Below are 20,004 nucleotides of genomic sequence, written 5' to 3' on the forward strand. Positions count from 1 at the left end.
CGATGCCTCAGAAGTATCTGGCGAGACTTCGTGTAAGGCCACGATCCGATAGTCTTTCGGCCATGTCGACCACGGCGGCGACGTCAACGTGGCATTTCGTCAAATGTCTGTCGATCTACTTTACCGACTCTTGGTAAAGTAGGGATCTACCTTACTGACGGGGATAATTTGTAGCTGATTTAGCACTAGCACTTGGCACACACGGAAATCTTAGCGGCAACGAGCCCCAGAAACACGACAAAGTGTTTCCGATCTCTGGGGAAAAGGGGGATTCCCTTCGGAGGAACCCCCAGAGTCAACGGGCTCAGTCACTAACCCGGATTTTGGTGTGCTTTGCTGCACTTGGGTATTATAACACTAAGTCCGACACGGCTTCGCGAGACGCGATGTACAAGAGAATGTTCAAAATTCACAGGTTTCACTTACGCTCAATGGTCCAGAGTATGATGGCTGCTGGTCTATCCCTTCGGAGGATCCCTCAGAGTCAATAAGCTCTGCGTTAACCCGGGTTTTTGGTATGCTTCGCTTCACTAGGGTATTATAACACTATGTCCGACACAACATGGGAGACGCGATGTACTAGATAATGTTAAAAAATCTCAAGTCTCACTCACGCTCAGAAAGTCCAGTGTACGCATGCCAGCTGGTGTGTCCCCGATGAGTCTCCGCTTGATGAATGAGGAAATGTAATGAGAGGTATAGACTTACATTCCGGAAAAATTTGTGGGAGAAAGGGAGTTTTTCGCCAGTACAATAGCACGCACGCGTTCCTTCATCACGGTGCGCACTCTTCCTGCACTCTCTCGCGTAGCTACGCATAAACGGTACTACGACTCTTGGTACGGCGCGTTATTCATTACAGTAACGGCATTACTTTTTGTCTAAAATTTTGTAACCCATTTTTCGAATCAACCTTGGACCAGCACCCTTTTCAAGAATATTGATTATTTGATCACCATGTTTGTAAATGAAGTTACTGTATTCTTTAGAAACGTTGCTTCGAAGATGATTATACACTTTCAACATCGTTGACAATTTCGTCAATCATTGTGTTACCATGATTATTATCATCGAAGGTATTACATTTTCTGGGTAAGTGACTCGGAAGATGATTACTCGCTTCACGGAAGGTGCTTTTGATTTTAGCTTTGTATGTATTAGTATCAATTTCATGTTCGACAACTTCGACAGGTAATTTACATGCGGTACATCTAAATTCCGCAGTTATACTACCACTTGCCTTCCTATTCCCTTGTAACGCATCACTAGTAAACCTAATTTCGAACGGTGATTCAGTACCTGTTAAATTAATTGAGATTCAACAATTATTGCTTTGGTGGTATTTCTTCAATTACAGTTCTTATTGTACAAGTACTTTTGGTTTGATTATAAAGTTCTCTACATATCTTCTAGGTAGTCATCCATAGACAGAAAGCATGCCCTAATGATAATACAAACCAACTTTGGACCAACACCGTTTGCAAGAACGTTGATTATCTTGTAGAAATGATAAGGCTATTTATCTTAACTATGTGTTTGTAGAACAGAATTTATTCAAAACTGAAAATTGTATGTACTGTCACGTCCCTATTCGGGAAAAATAGAAGGGAACGTTACTCGTTCACCCCGAAGCCTCGGAATACGATTTAATTTACGTAGTTTTGGGTCACGGAAGCACGTACATCCGCTGTCTACACGGGTCTGCGGCACGTAATTCTAGAAATGAACGAAATGCACGAAGACGGGGGACTCACGGATGTTCTTATAAAGAAGGACCAACCTTTGCCTCTTTTTGAGGACCGATGCTTGAAATATTGGAGAAGCTGAAGGGCCGGCGTCGACGGGCAGCGGCGTAGTTTGGCTGCTGGATCGACTGCAGGGCTCGTGACTCTGCTGCTTCTGTCTTCACGCTGCAGTATTGGACAGATTGGACCTCCGTTGCGCTGAACGGAGGATGAGGAGTGTAGGAGTGATGCGCGGAATGAAATCGTCACTGGTTTTACGTTTAGAACATGAACTACTATATTCTGAATTAATACTGGAGTTTACAAAGATCTTACAATATCTCTATATATGCACGCGGTTACTTAATATTAGCGGTAAATGGTCCCAATCTAAACGTCAGCTAGTCAGCTGGTCAGCTGAGGTTACAACAGTACAAACTTCCTGCACGCAAGTAACTGTGACTGTGTTTCTACTCCTCTCCATGTTCTCTTCGCGGCTACCACGATCTCCTCCTTATGATAGTTTTTGTGGCATTGAAGTGGCAGACTATGGGGAAGTGATCGGAGCCCATATTGTCATCGTGTTGTTATGTGTCTTCGAGGTGTGCTATGGTTCAGTTAGTGATGATGAAATCGAGGTTGTTGCAGGTCCTTGGTGTGCTAGCTATGCGTGTCAGTGTTGTGGTGTTACATACTATCAGGTAGTGTATGTCAATGAGTGTTTTTAAGTTTTCTCCTGCCTGATCAGATTTTTCGCAGTTCCACATTCTGTGGAGTGCATTGAAGTCTCCTGCCAGTATAAAGTTGCCGTGGCTGCTTAGGTCTGCGATGTACTTGTCCATTTCTCGGAATCTTAAAATGATGCCAGGGGTCTGTAGCATGCTGATATGGTCATTTCTGACGAGCTGTTTGAGATTTTTATTGTTAGTGTTTCTGCATTGTTTCATTGAACGTTGATGTGCTGGTAGGTTAGGGAGTGATGTAGTGTCGCGTCCGTGAGGGCCGACGGGTAAAAATAAAATTGGGCGAACCTGCCCTACCTGCACCTTCCGGGACTGACTTTTAAAATTGGTAGTAGTTTTATGTCACTAGGGCGCGTACGTCCCTAGTCTACAAGGGATACGTGATTTTCGAGTGGCGAATTGACTAAGCGCGCTCCACGACAGGGGACGACAAGGGACAATAGTTTGAACGACGAACCTTTGTCTCCCTTTGAGAACCGACGCTTGGAGTTTATCGAGTGTGGCTGGCGACGAGGATCTCAAAGGAGGTCTCGCTGGCTGATCCCGTGACGAGGGTAGGCTGCTACAGGCGGCTACAGGCTGCTACAGGCTGCGGCGTTCAATCCTTCTGGAGCTCGCAGGCGTCGGTCGAGATTGCAGGGGATGAAGTTTTCAGGAATGATGCGCGTAATGAGTCGATACAGAGGTTACTTTAAATTACTGTATTACAACACTGCTTCTAATACAAGGTTTAACAAGACTTAGAAAATATCGGACTTAGAATACTGGACTCCAGCGATCTAGCCGACTAGTCGAGACACTGGCGATGGAGTTGAACGAGTTGTATGTTCTGAAAAGTACAGATTTGAGCCAAGTGTCGATGAACTAGCGAGTCTAGACGACTGGAGCGGAGCTAGAATCGAATACGAAGTCTGGAATACGAATCGAATGCGAATAACCAAGCTCCGGCGGGCCGCACGCAGGAAGGCTCGCCGTGGCTGGTGGGGGTGTCGACGCGAGCCGATGAGAGCCGTCGGGACCCGACCGCTACCGGGCCCGGCTTTGTGGTGGGGCGGCGCTGCTACGTCACAGCGCTCACTGTGGAGGGGAGGCTTGCGCCCCTTAGAGATGGCTTCCGCGGCTACGCTATGCGTTTGTTTCTTTACAGGTTTTTTGGTATGGCGAAACTCGGCCGTATTGGCGGAGTTCATACTGAGGTAGGTAATATACATGGTTTTCTTATCCTATGTTGGTAACAATCGCTGTACTTATGTCTACTTATCTTAAAGGCGAGGTTGGTGGTTAGGGCACAGCCAACGTCGGTCAGCGGCCGACGTCACCCCCCCCCCCCCCAGGGAAGACGATTCACGCAGCGGAACTAGTAAGTTTTTTGATTTGACAGTTGCTGCAATTCTTTATAAAATTCTGAACATCTAACTTGAGTGTAGGCCCAGTAGTAAGATTCCCTAATGCCTCTGTAAGTTTTAGTCACACCCTTATGGCCTGCAAATACTGAGGTGTAATTTTCTGAAATGATGTCTGGTCTGTCCTCGGGATTAGGGATTTTAATCTCATTAGAGCAGATAAAGATTTTGATGTTGGTGCCGGAAAATAATTCGATTAAGCGCGTCTCTATTTTCTGCCAGGAAATGTCATCAAGATTAGTACTCTAATTCGGCCTAACATCGAATCTTTCAATTTTGTGATTTTATTGGAAATAGTGAGGTCCAGGATTCCGTCGTCGAGGGGTTGGCAGTCGGCAGTGGAAAAACCAGTGAGGTCGCTGTTCCTCATTGTGAATCGGTCGCGAACCTTTATCAAGGTTCGATGGGGGGAAACAAAGGGAGAATTCGGGGAATCGAATAGGTCTTCTTCGTCGGTGGACGTAGTATGTGGTTCAGAGGTTCTTGGCGGTGAATGAGTGTTTGAGACTTCTTCCGGGTTGTTGGAGAAGATGTGGAATTGGTAGACTCCGCCCGTGACAGTGGGTGAGATGTGTTACGCGAGGACTTCTTTCGAGTTATCGGAGAAGATGTGGATGCAGTGGTGGGCTCCACCGGCGATGGAGTTGTAATACGTGGGGAACGTCGAGGGTGGTCGAAAATGTCTGAGTTTGATGATGCGGCGTTGAGGGAAGGACGGGAACAGGGTTCCTCGAAAGAGCGTCAGCGTTGGAGTTCGGTTTTCCCTTTTTGTAGACGATGGAGTAATCGTACTCCGCTAACTTCAAACGCCACCGAAGTAATCGTGATGTAGGATCTTTGACCGAGTTCATCCACACTAGTGGGCGATGGTGGGTCACTAGTGTGAATCTATGTCCATATAGGTAAGGGCGGAAATGTTGCACTGCATAAATTATGGCCAGGCATTCTTTTCGATGGTAGAATAGTTCAATTCCGCACCTTGCAGAATTCTGGATGCATAAGCGATGTCGCCCGAGTTTTCCGATGTCGTCCTGGCTGAGCACGGCGCCAATTGTGTAACCGGAAGCGTCGGTGGTGACTTTGAATTCTATGGAAAAATTCGGGTACTGTAATACCGAGTCCGAACATAGTGTTAGCTTTAAGGTATCGAATGCACGTTGTTGATTTACGCCCCACACGAATGTGTTGTCCTTTTTCAAGAGGGTGGTGAGAGGTTTCGCGATGGCTGAGAATTTATTGATAAATCGTCGGTAATAACCCGTGAGTCCTAAAAATTCGCGGACATTCTTCGCGTTTTTAGGGACTGGGAAGTTGCGGACCGCAGTAACCTTTTCGGCGCATGGACGTACACCGTCGCAACCTATTACGTGGCCCAGATAGGCGACCTCTTTATGAAGGAAGCCGCATTTCGACGGCTGGAGTTTTAAATTTGCTTTTCGTAGCCGATCAGCGAGACGTATAAATTTCTGTTCGTATTCTTGCAAAGATTTTGAGTAAATGACGATATCGTCGAGATAGACAAATAATTCATTTCCCTGTAGTCCACACAATACGGAGTCCATCAGGTGTTGGAACGTCGCGGGTGCGTTCTTTAGCCCGAACGGCATTCTATTGAATTGATAATGACCGTATGGTGTTGAGAACGCGGTTTTTGCCGCATCCTCCGGCTCCAAACCGATCTGGTGGAAACCGGACGCTAGATCGAAAACGCTAAAGTATTTGGCGCTACCTAGTTGATCTAAGATCTCAAAGATCGATGGGAGCGGATTCGCATCCCAAATTGACTTTTCGTTTAGTGATCGGTAATTGATCACCATTCGCCAGCGTTTGTTATCCTGTGCGTCGGGTTTCTTGGGAACGATCCAAAGTGAGGAGTTGTATGGTGAGGTTGATGGTCGTACTATATCGTTCTGGAGTAGTTCGCGCATCTGGTTATCTATTTCTGTTTTGTGAATGGGCGGATATCGATATTGTTTCACGTGGATTGGTATACTGTCCACGGTCGGAATTTTCTGCGTGACGACATTTGTCTTGCCTAAATGTTTGGAGGGGAGATGGGAAAGATCTCCGAATTCCTTTACTAACCCTTGTACATGCAAAAGCTCTTCCAGATTCAAGTGATCTAAACTCATGTTGTTCAAAATTTCTAAGTTCCTTTGACTCGGATTCATTGTGTTAACAGTTAGAATTTTGTTCGACGCGTTAGGAGGTGGGAATTCACAATAGTCTTCCATCTTTACAGTTGGCATGTTTACCGTTAGAATGTTGTCATTGAAATTTACAAGATTTAAAAATGTGAACCCGGCGCGATTTATAGCAAGGCAAGGTAACACGAAGAGATCCGGTTGAACCTCGGTTCGGTGGATATATCCTGTGGTCGGGCTGTCGATCGCTACCTTCACGCATTGCAGACTGCGCGGTTTGACTACCTGTGTAAGGGTCGCATGTGCAGATGTGATTCCCGTGGATTTGAGAGGAGATTTAGAAAGACGGTCCGATGGCGTACCCGGGTCGGCCGTGTTTCTATTTCGCGTGGACGGGAATCTTTTACCTGCTGACGCGCGTGGTTTGCGAGTGCCCCTTAATCCGTTGGTAGATGTAGGACCTTGCACCGAAACAAAGGGTAATGATTGATGGACGGTGAAGGGATATATTTTGGAAAAATTTTCGCTGGAATTTGTCTTTTTGATTTTCGAAGGTTGAGGCTCGCGGGCCTGTGATGATGATGCGTCTTCGCATGACGCGGACGGATACGAGGGTCCGTCGGGATGGATTTCGTTTTGGAATTTGATCGACATCCCTTTCCAAATAAGGACGTTCCTTTTTTTGTAAAAAATCTCGGCGCCTTCCTTAACCGTTTGATTCCCTAGCAGCGCGATCGCGCTGTTCAAATTTTATGTCGAGAAAACTTCAGCAGCATTGTGGACAACTGACGGTGCGTTACGGATTGTCGAAGTCGAGCGCTCAGATTTACTGACGGAAGTACATCAAACAGCTTCTTTTAACGTAAATAGTACATTTTACAGTAGGTAGAATAGTACTATAATAATGCAATAATACATTACAAAATAAAAATTTTTATTTTGTTCTCTTCTCAATAATTTTTATTGAACAAATTTGAAATATTTATTAACAAAAAATTTAAATAGAGAGTAACACTTATAATTTGTAACATTGTTGTTTATCAAAACATACTGGATGAATTCCTTTTCTACATCGCGCTCAAATTAAATGTGATCTTTTTATTGCAACTTTATTAATCCAAATGTTTTTTCTTTTATATGACTATGTGATTGCTTTTCGTTCATCTACTGATACTCAATTTCAAAAATAATATTTGAGATAAAATCTAACCGAGATATTGCTTTGCTCTTAACTATTTCCTTGTAGATTATATACGCATTTAAAACCATGTGGTTGATTATGTTAAAGGCCACCTTTTTCCAATATTTAAGTAATCTTCGTTCATCGAGATAGGTATACAGCATTTTATCGGATTAATCGACACCACCCATGAAGGCATTATAAGATTGAATAATACCGGGTTTTGTGGAACTTATCTCTCTGCCATGTCGATTTTTCGTTATAGTTACATCTTGCTCTTCTGCTTTCGTCGAAATTAGTAACACAGGATTTTTTACACTCTTTTTTTCGCGATATGCACAGAACAATACTTCATTGTTTCGAAAATATTTTACCTTGTTTACGTTAGTTTGTTTCAAGTTATCAGGAATACATTTCTTAGTGCTTCTAATTGTTCCAGTTAAAAAGGTGTCCATAGAATGTAAATAGCGAGCTAATTCTACGCTAATAAAAAGTTGTCGACAAAAATGTGATGCCCCTTATTCAAACAATTACTATTTTTTAGTAAATTCACCACGACATCGTACCCAAGTCCAAACTTTTTTCTATCACTAGAAATTGTTTCTTTTGCACCTTTATACCAAGAGAACGCTAAACAATATTTCGAAACGGAGTCACACAGCATCCAGAATTTTATTCCCCGACGATGATGCTTTTTATTTTGTAAATATTGCGTTATGCTAGAGTGACACAGCGTCCCAACTAGCGACTCATCAATTGATAATTCTTTGTGTGGTGTATAATGTAATTTGAATATCTTGTTACCATGTTCAACCAGTGGCTTAAATTTTGCACAGGGATCGTATTTCGCGTGACCAGGTGGAAAACATAAAGAATTATCTACTAAGTAGAAATATTTTAAAATATGTTGAAATCTATGTCGAGAAAACATTCTTCGAAAGCACGGTATGTTACGGGAATTTTCAGACCAATATGAACGTATATTAGGTTTTCTCGTAATTCCCATTTCCAATATCACTGCTATAAATACCTTCATTTCTAGAACGGTAACGGGTGTCCAAATCTCTGTTTCAAAGGATTCTAATTCTCTAGGTAAATGCTTTGAATACTCCGCATATTTATTCGTTTCTTCAACTGTTAGCTCCCATAGTGTCAAATCAAAAAATGATTCGAAAAATTCAATCAGTTTACTCTGACTAGGGAAGTTAGATCGCGAATCAGATTCTTCGCTAGGCTCCAGAGAATCACGTTGATTCGAAACGTCTTCAGCAACTGGTAGACTGTTGAATGAACATTGATGCGATAAATCAGTATCGCTATCCTCCGAAGTGCTCAAAATGCGTTGTCTTTTGCACTTTACCGGAACAATGCAGTCGTCATCATCGACGATAATATGATCACATGGATTTGTGTTTGTGCTTATAGATTTTCTTTTTCGATTCATTGTACCTTTTTGGGGATGCACCAAATTTAGAAAAGTTAAACAGTAAATCTAGATTAATTTTTCACTTACTTTTTGCGTTGCTTCGTCTAATCATTTTAAAACACACAATTATTAATAATGAAAAGAATTATTAACTGAAGAATACGGAAGAATACATCCGATCACTTTGCAAACTGCAATAAATGTGACGGAGCGATGAAAAAAATACGAGAATCACGTTACCTACCACATACAAGAAGTGCTATCGCGCTGCTTGGGTATTTTCGTACATATATAGGGAAAGCACGGTTGCGCTGTTTGGGATTCTTCGACAGTGTTTTTTCAATACCGTCTGAGACTCAAACGGTTAAACCCTTCTTCTACTTCTTCCTCGCTTTCTTCTCCACTTTGGTCGCTCTCCTCTATCCATGGTTTCATGTAGTCTGCTGAAGTTGACGTTTGCTTCGGTCCCTCGTGTTCGCCGATCTTGACCACCAGGTATCGGTCATTGCAGAGTACCCATGTTACTTCATATGGACCCATGAATTTTCCAACCAGCTTCAATCCCAGTGCAGTCTGTGTTCTCTGGACCACCACTAGGTCGCCCTCCCGGTAGACTCTGGCCCTTACCCGTCGTTTATCGTACTGCCGGCGATTTTCCTGTTGGATGCGTTGCAGCCTCTCCTTCGCTTGCTGACGTATTTCGTCTCGATCGGTCTGAAACATACTCGTTAATTCGGTTTCGACCATTTCCCTTATCTACGGAACGTCCTTGAGGCGTGCCGAAAAGTAAGGTGAAGGGAGACACTCCCGCGCTCCGGTGGACAGTGGCGTTCAGAAACTGTTGTACCGTTGCGAAATGTTTATACCATTCCCCGGGGTGTGGGGCGGATATTTTCGTTAACAGCGGTATAAGCATCCAATTAACTCGTTCTACCTGCCCGTTTCCTCGCGGCACGGACATGTTCGATGTCCTGGTCAGCAATAGTCTCTGAAAGCCTGTGACGTAAATTCTGTACCTCGGTCGGAAATTATTCGTCGCGGGTTTCCGCAACCGATCCGTAATCTCCATGGAGTTCGTCATTTTTGTGGAATATAGCAATACAAATTTCGTAAAAGCATCCACCACGACGAAGATGTGACCGTATTGTTTCTTAGTGGAGGGAAGCGGACCAAGGTAGTCAACGTGATAGGTCTCGAGCAGCCGATCTTCCTTTTGCGATCGCGTGCAATAACCTTTCCTGTCGCCCCTTCTTACGCTCCGCGAAAATACAATCTACACAATTATTCAACATTTTTTCCACTTTCGCTCGCATGCCGGGAAACCAATAATCACGTCGCAAAAGCGCTTCTGTTTTCGCGATAGAAAAATGTCCGTTTTCGTGCGCTTTGCGGGTGATTTGCGTTTGTATTCCCTTAGGTACTACGATACGCAATTCGCCGTCGACTTCGCGTAATAGGAGCCCCCTTTTCGTTTTGTACCCGTCAATTCTCTGCTCGTTAACGGTGTTTATAATTCTCCGTAAATCGTCGTCGCGTTCCTGAGCTCTAAGAATTCGCATCGTAACACTTTCGTTGCTTTCGATCGCGGGGCAAGCCGCCGCCGGGTTACGACTAAGCGCGTCCACGTGTCTCATAGCGTCTCCGGAGCGGTGCTCGATCTTGTACTGACATTCTTCTAATAGCAATGCCCAGCGCGCTACTCGTACGCAAGGTCTTTTTTCCGCATGGTTAGCGTTAAGGCGCGGCAATCCGTGACGATTTTAAATGGTATCCAGAGCAAATAAACTCTGAATTTCGCTAACACCTCTAGCTCGTAGCTCGGGTACCATTGTTCCGTCGCCGTCGTCGTACCGCTCGCAAAATACACTGGGTGGAACGCACCGTCCTCACTATCGCGTTGCAACAATATCGCTCCGTAACCGTGGATAGACGCATCGGTATGCAACTGCGTTTCTCGCTCACGTCGGTAGAGTTGCAATACCGGTTCCTTGAGCAGAGCCTCCCTGAGCTGTCGGAATGCGTTCAGTTCTTCCGATTCGAATCGGAAGTGTTCGTTCGCCTTTAGTAATCGTGTGAGTGGACGCGCTATCGTGGAATAATCCTGGATTAATTTCTGAAAGTATTCGGACAGCCCAAAGAAAATTTGCACTTGTTTCACGGTCGTTGGGGTCGGAAAACGAGCCACCACTTTCATCTTATTCTTCGAGGGACGAACCGTGTCTCCTTCCACTATATTCCCGAGGTACTCCACGCGTATCTTGAGAAATTCGCACTTCGCCCAATTTATCATCAATCCGAATTCAGCCACCCGTTTAAGGACCTCTTTTACGCGCTGCGCGCCGGTTTCATAATCTTTCGCGGGAACAATCAGGTCGTCGACGTACAAGATCACAATTTTCCGCGCCACGAGATCCCTAAACGCGGCATGAACATAACGCTGGAAAACGGCGGGAGAATTGGACAGACCAAACGGAACTTTCAAAAACTCGTATTGCCCGTCGGGCACTATGAACGACGTGTATTTTCTACTTTCGGGCTCTACTTTTACGTGGAAAAATGCATTGCGCAAAGCTAATTTACTATATACCACGGCGTCTCGCAAGAGATCTAATTGGTCCTCGATTAGTGGAAGCGGGTATCAGTCACGTACTATTTTCGCGTTCAGTCGCTAATAATCAACGCATAAGCGCGCGGTACCGTCTTTCTTCTTGACGAGGAAGATTGGACTTGCATACCCCGACAGAGAGGGTTGCACAATGCCGTCGCGTATCCATTCTCCGATTTGCCGGTTGACCTCTCCTCTCTCGGAGAGAGTAACCCGTCTCGCCCGTTGGTACACCGGTTCGTCGTCTTTTAATATAATTTTCATTGTTACGCTGCTCTCGCGACTTCGGTTGGGTTTGTACTCGCGAACGGCAGTCTTGATTTGCTCACGAATTTCCGGGTTTGTGACGTGGGCCAGATCGATCGCGTCGTGAGCGTCATGGTTCCGTCCTTTACTACCCATTCCGCGGGGTCGATAAAGTCGAAGCCCAGCAGTACCCCGTATTCTAAGACTGTATCATCGACGACATACAACGTCGCTTCGCGTATTTCCCCATCGATTACGATTTTCGCCTTAAACTTCCCAAGAGTTCGATATTCTTGCGAACCTATTCCGCGAAGACGCATTTCTCCGTTCGTTAATAACGGCATCCCGATATGACGGTGTACGTTTTCGCGAATTAGGGATACGTCACTACCCGTGTCAAGGACGGCAACCGCTGCGCAACCGTTCACGCGGACATCTTTTCTATATTTTGTTTCCACCGATTCTGCGACAGCGAGGACGTTTCTAACCGCCAGTTTCTTTGTCGGACATTCGCGTGAAATATGACCATACTCGTTACATTGGAAGCACTTACGACCTCTACCTTGCGTCGGGCATTTCGATGTGGGATGTCCTCAATCGCCGCAGTTGGTGCATCTCATCGTTGCCGTCGTTGGATTTGCCGCACCATCGCCTCGAGGTTTCAGCGCTGACTCTCCTCCTTTGCACGTCGTGTTGGTTGCTTTCGGCCTGAGCGTGATTTTGCCGAATGCTTCCAGCAAGTCGGCATTCGACCTGAACCTCTGGAGATAAGCCTGGTCCTGGAGAACGGGGTCGGGTATCCCGTCGATGACGTAGTCGAAGAATTCCTTCTTGTTTAGGGAAATCTGATTCGCCAAGATTACCTTCTGGTGGAGGTAATTAGCAAAAGATTCCCCTCGGTGCCACGTCCTCTCCTCAAACCGTCGTCTTGCCATCAATCAGTTTGGTCGTTGGTCGAACATGGAGCCCATTTGCTCCAAAAAGTTCTCGATCGTCATTGCCATGCGCTCAGGGCGGGAATGAAACCAATCTAGCGCTTTCCCTCGGAGTCGCGATACAATGAGAATGCAATACGCATCCTCTCGCAATCCATAGACGTCTCGTAGAAGTCGGAGTTGCCTCGTCCAAGTTTCAAACGAACCTTCCAATTCATCGAAATAGTTCAGGAGATCCGCGATAGCCGTGATGCTCATGCGGAGGGGTTCGGGCGTCGTACCTATGACTTCCGTTCTAGTTGACCGCTGTCCATCGTTGGCTTGAGCTAAACGCGCCAGTTCCAGCTCGCGCCTCGCCAGCTCTGCTTCCCGGACCGCCATTTCCTTTTCTTTTTTCAAAAGTTCTAGTCGAAGTCTCATCAGTTCCATTTCTGTTATCTGGACTGGAGCACGGGGCGTTGGTATGATCTTGATATCGCCACCATATGATGTTTCGCCTCCACCGAAAACATCATCTGCCTCGGTACCGTGTTCGAGCAGTCTTGCGACTAACTCATTTTTTGTACCGCTCGTAGACAGAGCTTTCTCTCGCAAGATCTCTTTCAACCGCGCCGTAGTAAGGTCTTGCAAGGTTTTTTCTTCCATCTTGTCGCGAACAGTTAAACACGTTTAGATAACCACCGTTAATACCCGTCGCCTGTGTTTTGTTCGTTGTCTAGATCCCGGACGAGCCCCCAATTGTAAGTTTAGAATTTTTAAATCTAACCCTTTATTAAAGAACAATAGACGAACAGGTACACGAAAGGTACAAAACACGCGCACACACACCAAAAACATTAGAAAATCGTAAGCCGTAATCATAATCCGTAATCGTATTCCGTAATTGTAATCCGTAATCCGTAATCCGTAATCCGTAATCCGTAATCCGTAATCCGTAATTGTATATCGTAATCGCACTCGTACTCGCTTCGTGACTCGTTACCCCCACTCCGCGCCGCGGTCGCGTCCTTATATTCACGTGGCGCCCGAACATTCTCGACCTTTGATTTTCAAACCCTTCGTGAGTTTTCGATGTTCGCGAGTTTTATACATACACACATATATGCGGGGTCGACGCGCTTGTCACGGGGGAGATAACGCGTTTAATAAAAATAAACCGATACGCGCTAATATGAGGTGTTTCACTTTGCGAAATTGTAATATTTGTAACTTTTATCTGTAGATTCTATATTTACGGTTTAATATATTACTTCCCTAATAGAATCAGACCGTGGAATGATCTATTGAGATGGAGAGCCGAATACGATTGAATAATCCGTAGAGTTACCGTACGTATTGGGAAGGAGAATTACAAGGCGTGACGTCTGTTAATTGACTGAACTCTTTATTAAGGTTATGATGATCTTATATACACCTCGAGAGAGGGGCCTACATGACCCTTGGTACTTTGTTCGTGTCTTTCATGTGGTCCGGCAGGATGTGGCTATCGTTAGATAAGCCTGTGTTATAGTTTCGGGTAGCCCGGCAGGATGTGCCTATCGGTAGGTGTTGTTAGATTAAGCCTGCGTCACACGCTCGTCGGTAACGGCTTCGCCGGATCAGCTGTTTAGCCGCGCAGTGTTATTATTGTTGTATTCGCGATCTTTCCAGCCTATTCGCGGCGCGGCGGTTACCGCTCTACTCCTGCACACACACGTATATATATATAAACTTATTTTTTCTTCTCTATCAATTTTTCTTTAGGGTTTTTTATTTTTTGAGTTTTAGTAAAATGATATAAGGAACAGAGTATTCTCGGATCTCATGTATGAATTTAGGGAGCAGGTTTTGAGAATTTATGTGGGTGTGCATAGTCATTGATTGTAAAAATTTGGGATCTTGGGTCTCAGGTAGGCGCTTTGTCTGCTACATGGATGCTGTTTTATATTAAATTTTGGGGTTTTGTCTATACGGCTCGTATCATATGGACTCTTATGTTGTGTTTTTGAACTGTTGTAAGATGTTATATTTCTTCAAGCGTGATACATTCTGCGAACTTGTATAGCATGAAGCATGTTATTACATCCATGATTGGCGCTATGACGGGCATTACATGTGTAGTGTATGATCTCCATAGAGCAGCAAATGTTCGAGTGACCCAATGCCTCCGTGTCATTTGTGCAGCATTGGAAAACCATGCAGCCCACTCACCATAAGTGTCTGCATAGTCATCCAACGCACGTACACTCTGCTTAAGTTCCTTTGCTCATGCTCTTGTTGGGATGCTGGTCTCCTACCTCATCAATGTGGCGTCATTCTTGGCAGCACGATGAGCTTGTGACGTCGGCCGCCGACCGACGTTGGCTATGCGTTGGCCGCCAACACCACTCCCACGATAATAGGTATAAGCATCTCATTACATGTACCTACATAGGATAAGAGAAACTCTGTACTCTCTACTATAGCACAACTCTGCCGATACAACAGAGCCCTAGCTCACCCAAGAATTGTAAGGGTTCGAATCCCAAATCTCAACATGGCAACAGAAGCCATCTTCCAGCGGTACGAGTTTCCCCTATCCAGCGGGCGCTGTGCCGTCACAGCGCCGCTCCTCCACAAAGCCGGGCCCGGCAGCGCTCGGGTCCCGACGGCTCTCTTCGGCTTGCGCCGACACCCCCACCAGCCACGGCGAGTCGACCTGCGTGCGGCCCGCCGGAGCTAGTGACATTCTACTTCTTAATTCGTATTCGAACACTTCGAATCATCTTCACTGAGCTCTTCCAGCTGTCTCCAGTCATCTAGCTCTACTAGATTTATTCACTTGGCTCATCTGTCCTTCTAAGGACAACGACTCCTCCAACTACATCGCCAGTGTTAAACTAGTCGACTAGATTGCTGGAGCACCATATCTCGAGTCGCCATCCTAATTCAGTTATTCTATAAGCCTTTTGTTAAACTATTGTAACTAGAATCAGTGTTTAATATACAAGTATTTTGAAACGTAACTTCTGTGTATTCAATCGTGCATCAATCCTCTACTCTCCATCATCGGCAACTCCGACCGACGCTACACACTCCAAAGAGGGATCGACGCCTGTAGCCGCCCAACACCGCTCGCACTACCAGCCCTCCTCGCGGGACCAGCAGCGCGCCTACGCGCCGTCTCCAGCCGACAACCCCGTCAACGGCAGACCTCATACCTTCTAGCGTCGGTTCTCAAAGGGAGAATCGAAGCTGCGTGCTGTGCACGCGTAAACCTACGTCGTACCCAGCTAACTCGCGAATATCCCGTGTCGACCCAGGACGTACGTGCCTGGGTGACGCAAAATTCACTACGAAAATACGTGAGTCCAGAACGTTGGGTAAGGGCGAGTCCGCCCTGGTTTTTATTTTTTCCCGTCGGCCCTCCCGAACGCGACAAGCTAATGGAAGCTAAACAGATTATATAATCTTACATATATATGTAAGAAATGTCGAATCAAACACTGAATAGCTATAATGATGTTGTTCAATCGTTCCTCAAAATTCGGCGACCTTCTTCTGTGCACTTTCTTATATGTTTGATAATAATGTTGCACTGGGCGGGTCCAGGGGTGCTCGCCCGCGACATAATTATTTACACAATGTTCTTTATACAATTATATTTACAATTATATACAAATATTGCACAATGCAGTCTATAGTTCAATACGTCGTTTCTTGTCAACGTTCGCTCGAAGACCACTCGTCGCTTGTCTTCGTTTACTCTGACCAACGCCTTAGCGACCAGTTTATTTCAACCCCCTTCAGATCCTAAGGGTTGGTTCAGCCGTGCGTGCTGGAGGGACGAGTTCGATACATCGCAACCTCGTCAGTTTGATGTATCGCAACAATATAGTTATCTATTATCAACGAGAATGCACTGATAAGATTATCTGCTATAATGTACCTTTTTACGTAGCCTGTTGCCCCTTTCATACCCTCGAAAATACAAGTAGATGGTAACCTTCCTGGAATATCTTCGTCAAATTTTGACCACATAGTACCATCGGCAGCTGTTTCGGTCTCCTGAAAGGTGTTTTCAGTTTCTTCATCAGAATCTGAACTACTTAGCACCCTACACATTTTCCTGGGCATATTGATAACACTTTCATTTTCATCATTGGTGATGGACTCTTCATCGCTAACTTCAGTGTCAGATGCTTCACTTTGAATATAAACCGCTTCATTTTCAGATGATAGTTCAGAATTTGTTGCATTGGATTCTATATCGGAGCACTCTTCACTTATGTTTGTTAGCTTTTCCAATAACTCACTTCTATTCGACATTTCTTTCATGAATTTAGGGCGTAAATGATATAAAATAAACAACTTGTTAGAACAAGTATCACTGCATAAAGATTCGAATAACAAGTACTACTTTAGCTTATTGAGCAACTGCAACTTATCAAGTATACGCCCAAATCGACAATTTATCATGTACTTGTGTCGCGTCCGGGCGGGCCGACGGGAAAAATAAAAGAACAGACCTGCTCGTTCCCGAGCTTTCCCGATTTGACGTATAAAATTGCTGTAGTAGTATCTTCTTCTTCTTCGTCTTCTCAGAACAAATCCCTATTCAACTTCACGCCAGTACTCACGCCAGTAGGCTCACACGCTGGACCACAGTATTCTAAGAGCGCGTTGTCTAAATCTAAACCTTTGTATCACAAGTCTTTGTAACACAGTCTTAAGAATATATAGAGTTGTTATATCTAAAATCAGTGTCGATTCATTCTTCGAGTTCCTGCTTCAACCCTCCCTCACAAAACCGATCGACGCCAATCGTACAGGACGAGCACACAGCCTTCCAAGGTGCCCGCAGTCAACGTTTCTAAAATCTCCAAGCGTCAGTTCCCAAAGGGGGACAAAGGTCTGTCCTACCTCTAAGCCTCTCTCTCTCCGGCACTCTTTTCACGCAAACGCGCGCCTAGCCTTTCGGACCCTGCCTGACACGTTAGTCCCGTGTAGACCCAGGACGTACATGCCTGGGTGACGCAGAAGTGGGGAGGCTTGCACTCCCTTGCAGTGACATCTTGTGGCCGAGTTGTGTACTTCTTACTACTCTTTGGTGTGTCAGGCCTCTGCTGCACCGACAGAGTGACATCTCGCATGATAACAGTTTTGTACTTGCGGCTTATGTTCTACTTTATCATCTAATGGATACATGAGCGCGGTCTGTGACTAGCAATGCAAACGTCGGGCGACGGCCGACGTCACACCTCCCCCCCAGGGAGGCGATTCATATCGCGAAATCGTCGTCACTGAATGGCGGTGTTGGCTTAATATAAGAACGTGGAAATTTTAAATGTCCCTTTTGCACGGCGGCGTAAAATATCTGTGGATCTCGCACTTGAGGTTGGGGTGGGCAGGGGTGTATTTCCTCGTAAAGGGACTGCGGGGGCACGCACTCACGCACATTGACATCTCGTCCCACGATGTCCTGTTGTTGGCGGCGAAGACAGAAGTGTGTGGCGGCTGTCCAAACCGCAGCCAGTAGTGGAAGACTCCAACCAAAAGCTGAGTGTAGTGAGATCCCATTTAGAAACATGTTGATTATAGACTTGATAAATTTGTAGATTACAAAGATGGCTAGCACTCCGGCGCTGAATGAGCCGAATTCCATGAAGCTTTTCCAGACCTTGGTGCTGGCGGAGGCTGCGATCTTGTCCAGTGTTCCTTCATCTAGGAGGTTGTGGATTTGCAAGTTGTCTGAGATGAATGCTCTTCCAGAAGCGCCTTGTGCGATATTGTTGACTATGCTGATTCTTTCCACCGGAAACATGGTGTGGTCTCGTAGTTTGTTCAGGTCCTCTGGGGAATATATTCCGCCAGTAGCGAAATTTCCGGGGTCTATGTATCTCCAATTTTCTTTGGTGAGGCGGCCGAAGGTGGCCGGTGATGCAGTTTCAACTTGATGAGGAGTAAGGCGGTACCATGTGCCTCGGAGCTTGTATAAGGATGGGATAAGGCTGTGACACTCTCGGCGGGTGCCGGTACAAGTGAGGATATGGTTTTTAGGAATTAGAAAATAAGAGGAGTTTGCGTAAGTAATAGGAAGTTCGTCATAACAGGAGTCGGTTTTTCTGAGGGATACTATTATAGGTATACACTTAATAAGGTGGATGGCTTCGCCAGCTTGAATGGCGGTGTAACCGGAGCCTCCGGCTAGTAAGGTGGCCACGTCTTCCGGGGCCGTGTGGATTTGTGATACTGCTGTTTGAATTAATTGTCTCTCAAGTGTGCACTTCTGCGCCATGACTTCGTTATGTAACCTGATGATTTGTGTCTTAATATGTTTTTCTATGTAAATAAATTTAGTATTAATGTAAGTGAATAGGTCTAGATTTTGCGTTTCTATTTTTTTTTCTGTTTTAAACTTTCCCTTTTCCGTGTCTACGATGAATAGTCTAGGATGTTCGGTGTGGATGAGGGTGAATTTACACAAACTCGTTCGTTTGGATTCTGTGAGGATAAATGCTGTATTACCCTGTGTGACCGCGTAGGCGGTGGTTCGGTCCCTTGGGTTGGATATTCTGGTTACGCTGCCTTCGTAGAAAATATCAAACTCATTGAATTTACAGTAGTCTGGAGGAGTTATGTCCCAGAATGTATTCCCGTCTTCTGGGTCAATACATTCGCCGATGCTGGTGACACACTGATAGCCAGATGGTAGGTTAATCCTGTTGGACTTCGATTGGGTGGGCGCTTGGAAACTCCTTACTGTGATCTGCACGATGGCTTAGACGATGACATTATTCCAAATACCATAAGGATCACTATAGGTGGTACCAGAGCAAGCGCCATTGGGGTCGATGGATCCCGCCAAGGCGAGACTGCGTGTAGTAGTAGAGTTTGGCGTGATTCCGTCGATTTATATAGCTGAATTAATGATGAGAGCGCCTGTTGTTAGGATGTTTTTACAGGTGTCCTTGGTAAGAGGTCGGAGGTATTTCTGTCGACCGTTTTGAACTGATGAAATGTGTGAGTGTATTCCACAATAATGCACCGTTCTTTCGATTTCTAACTTGTACTGTCTGGCAGGGGCTGATTTAATGTCCGCTTGATGGATGAGCTGGATTGGTCTAAGCTCCGTGGCTGGCTGCGGGTCGGCGGCGGCACAGTCCACTTGGTCCAGCGTTGATATGGTAGTGACGTTGAGCGTCGTTCTCCCGCAGTCATACGCGATAAGAGCGAACGCGGAAGATGCGAGTGTGACGAGCGCTAAGGTTTGGCGGTACATTGTCGCGATAATACTGAGATTTGTACTGGGTGTACGATTCGGCGAGTATGCTTATATACATAGCGCGACGAGAGGAAGCGGTCGAGGGAACCGAGGTGGAGCTACTTTGCACTGCCTTTACCTTCTTAAGCTTGTTGGTGTGTACCTCCTTTTTACTTTTCCCGACCTGAACTATTGCATTGCCATTTCCCAGGGTTTCGATAATTGTATACGGGCCTGAGTATTGATCGTCAAACTTTCCCAGTCTAGGTTCTTTTAAGAGGTACACAGAGTCACCGGGTGAAAAGATTATCGGGTTGATCTTACGGTCATAATACTTCTTACATTTTGCCTTAGCTCCATCGAGGTTCTCGCGGGC

The 20,004-nt window shown here is 45.5% G+C and overlaps 1 long non-coding RNA gene across 1 annotated transcript; it reads left to right on the forward strand.

Annotated features, from left to right (window-relative positions):
- Positions 1–13,861: 13,861 nt before the first annotated feature.
- Positions 13,862–14,857, forward strand: LOC143174964 (uncharacterized). Its single transcript, XR_012999519.1, has 2 exons — positions 13,862–13,947; positions 14,523–14,857. It is a non-coding gene; the product is annotated as an uncharacterized LOC143174964 (long non-coding RNA).
- The last annotated feature ends 5,147 nt before the right edge of the window (positions 14,858–20,004 follow it).

This window comes from Nomia melanderi, chromosome 10, assembly GCF_051020985.1.
Source record: "Nomia melanderi isolate GNS246 chromosome 10, iyNomMela1, whole genome shotgun sequence".
NCBI classification, from domain to species: Eukaryota; Metazoa; Arthropoda; class Insecta; order Hymenoptera; family Halictidae; genus Nomia; species Nomia melanderi.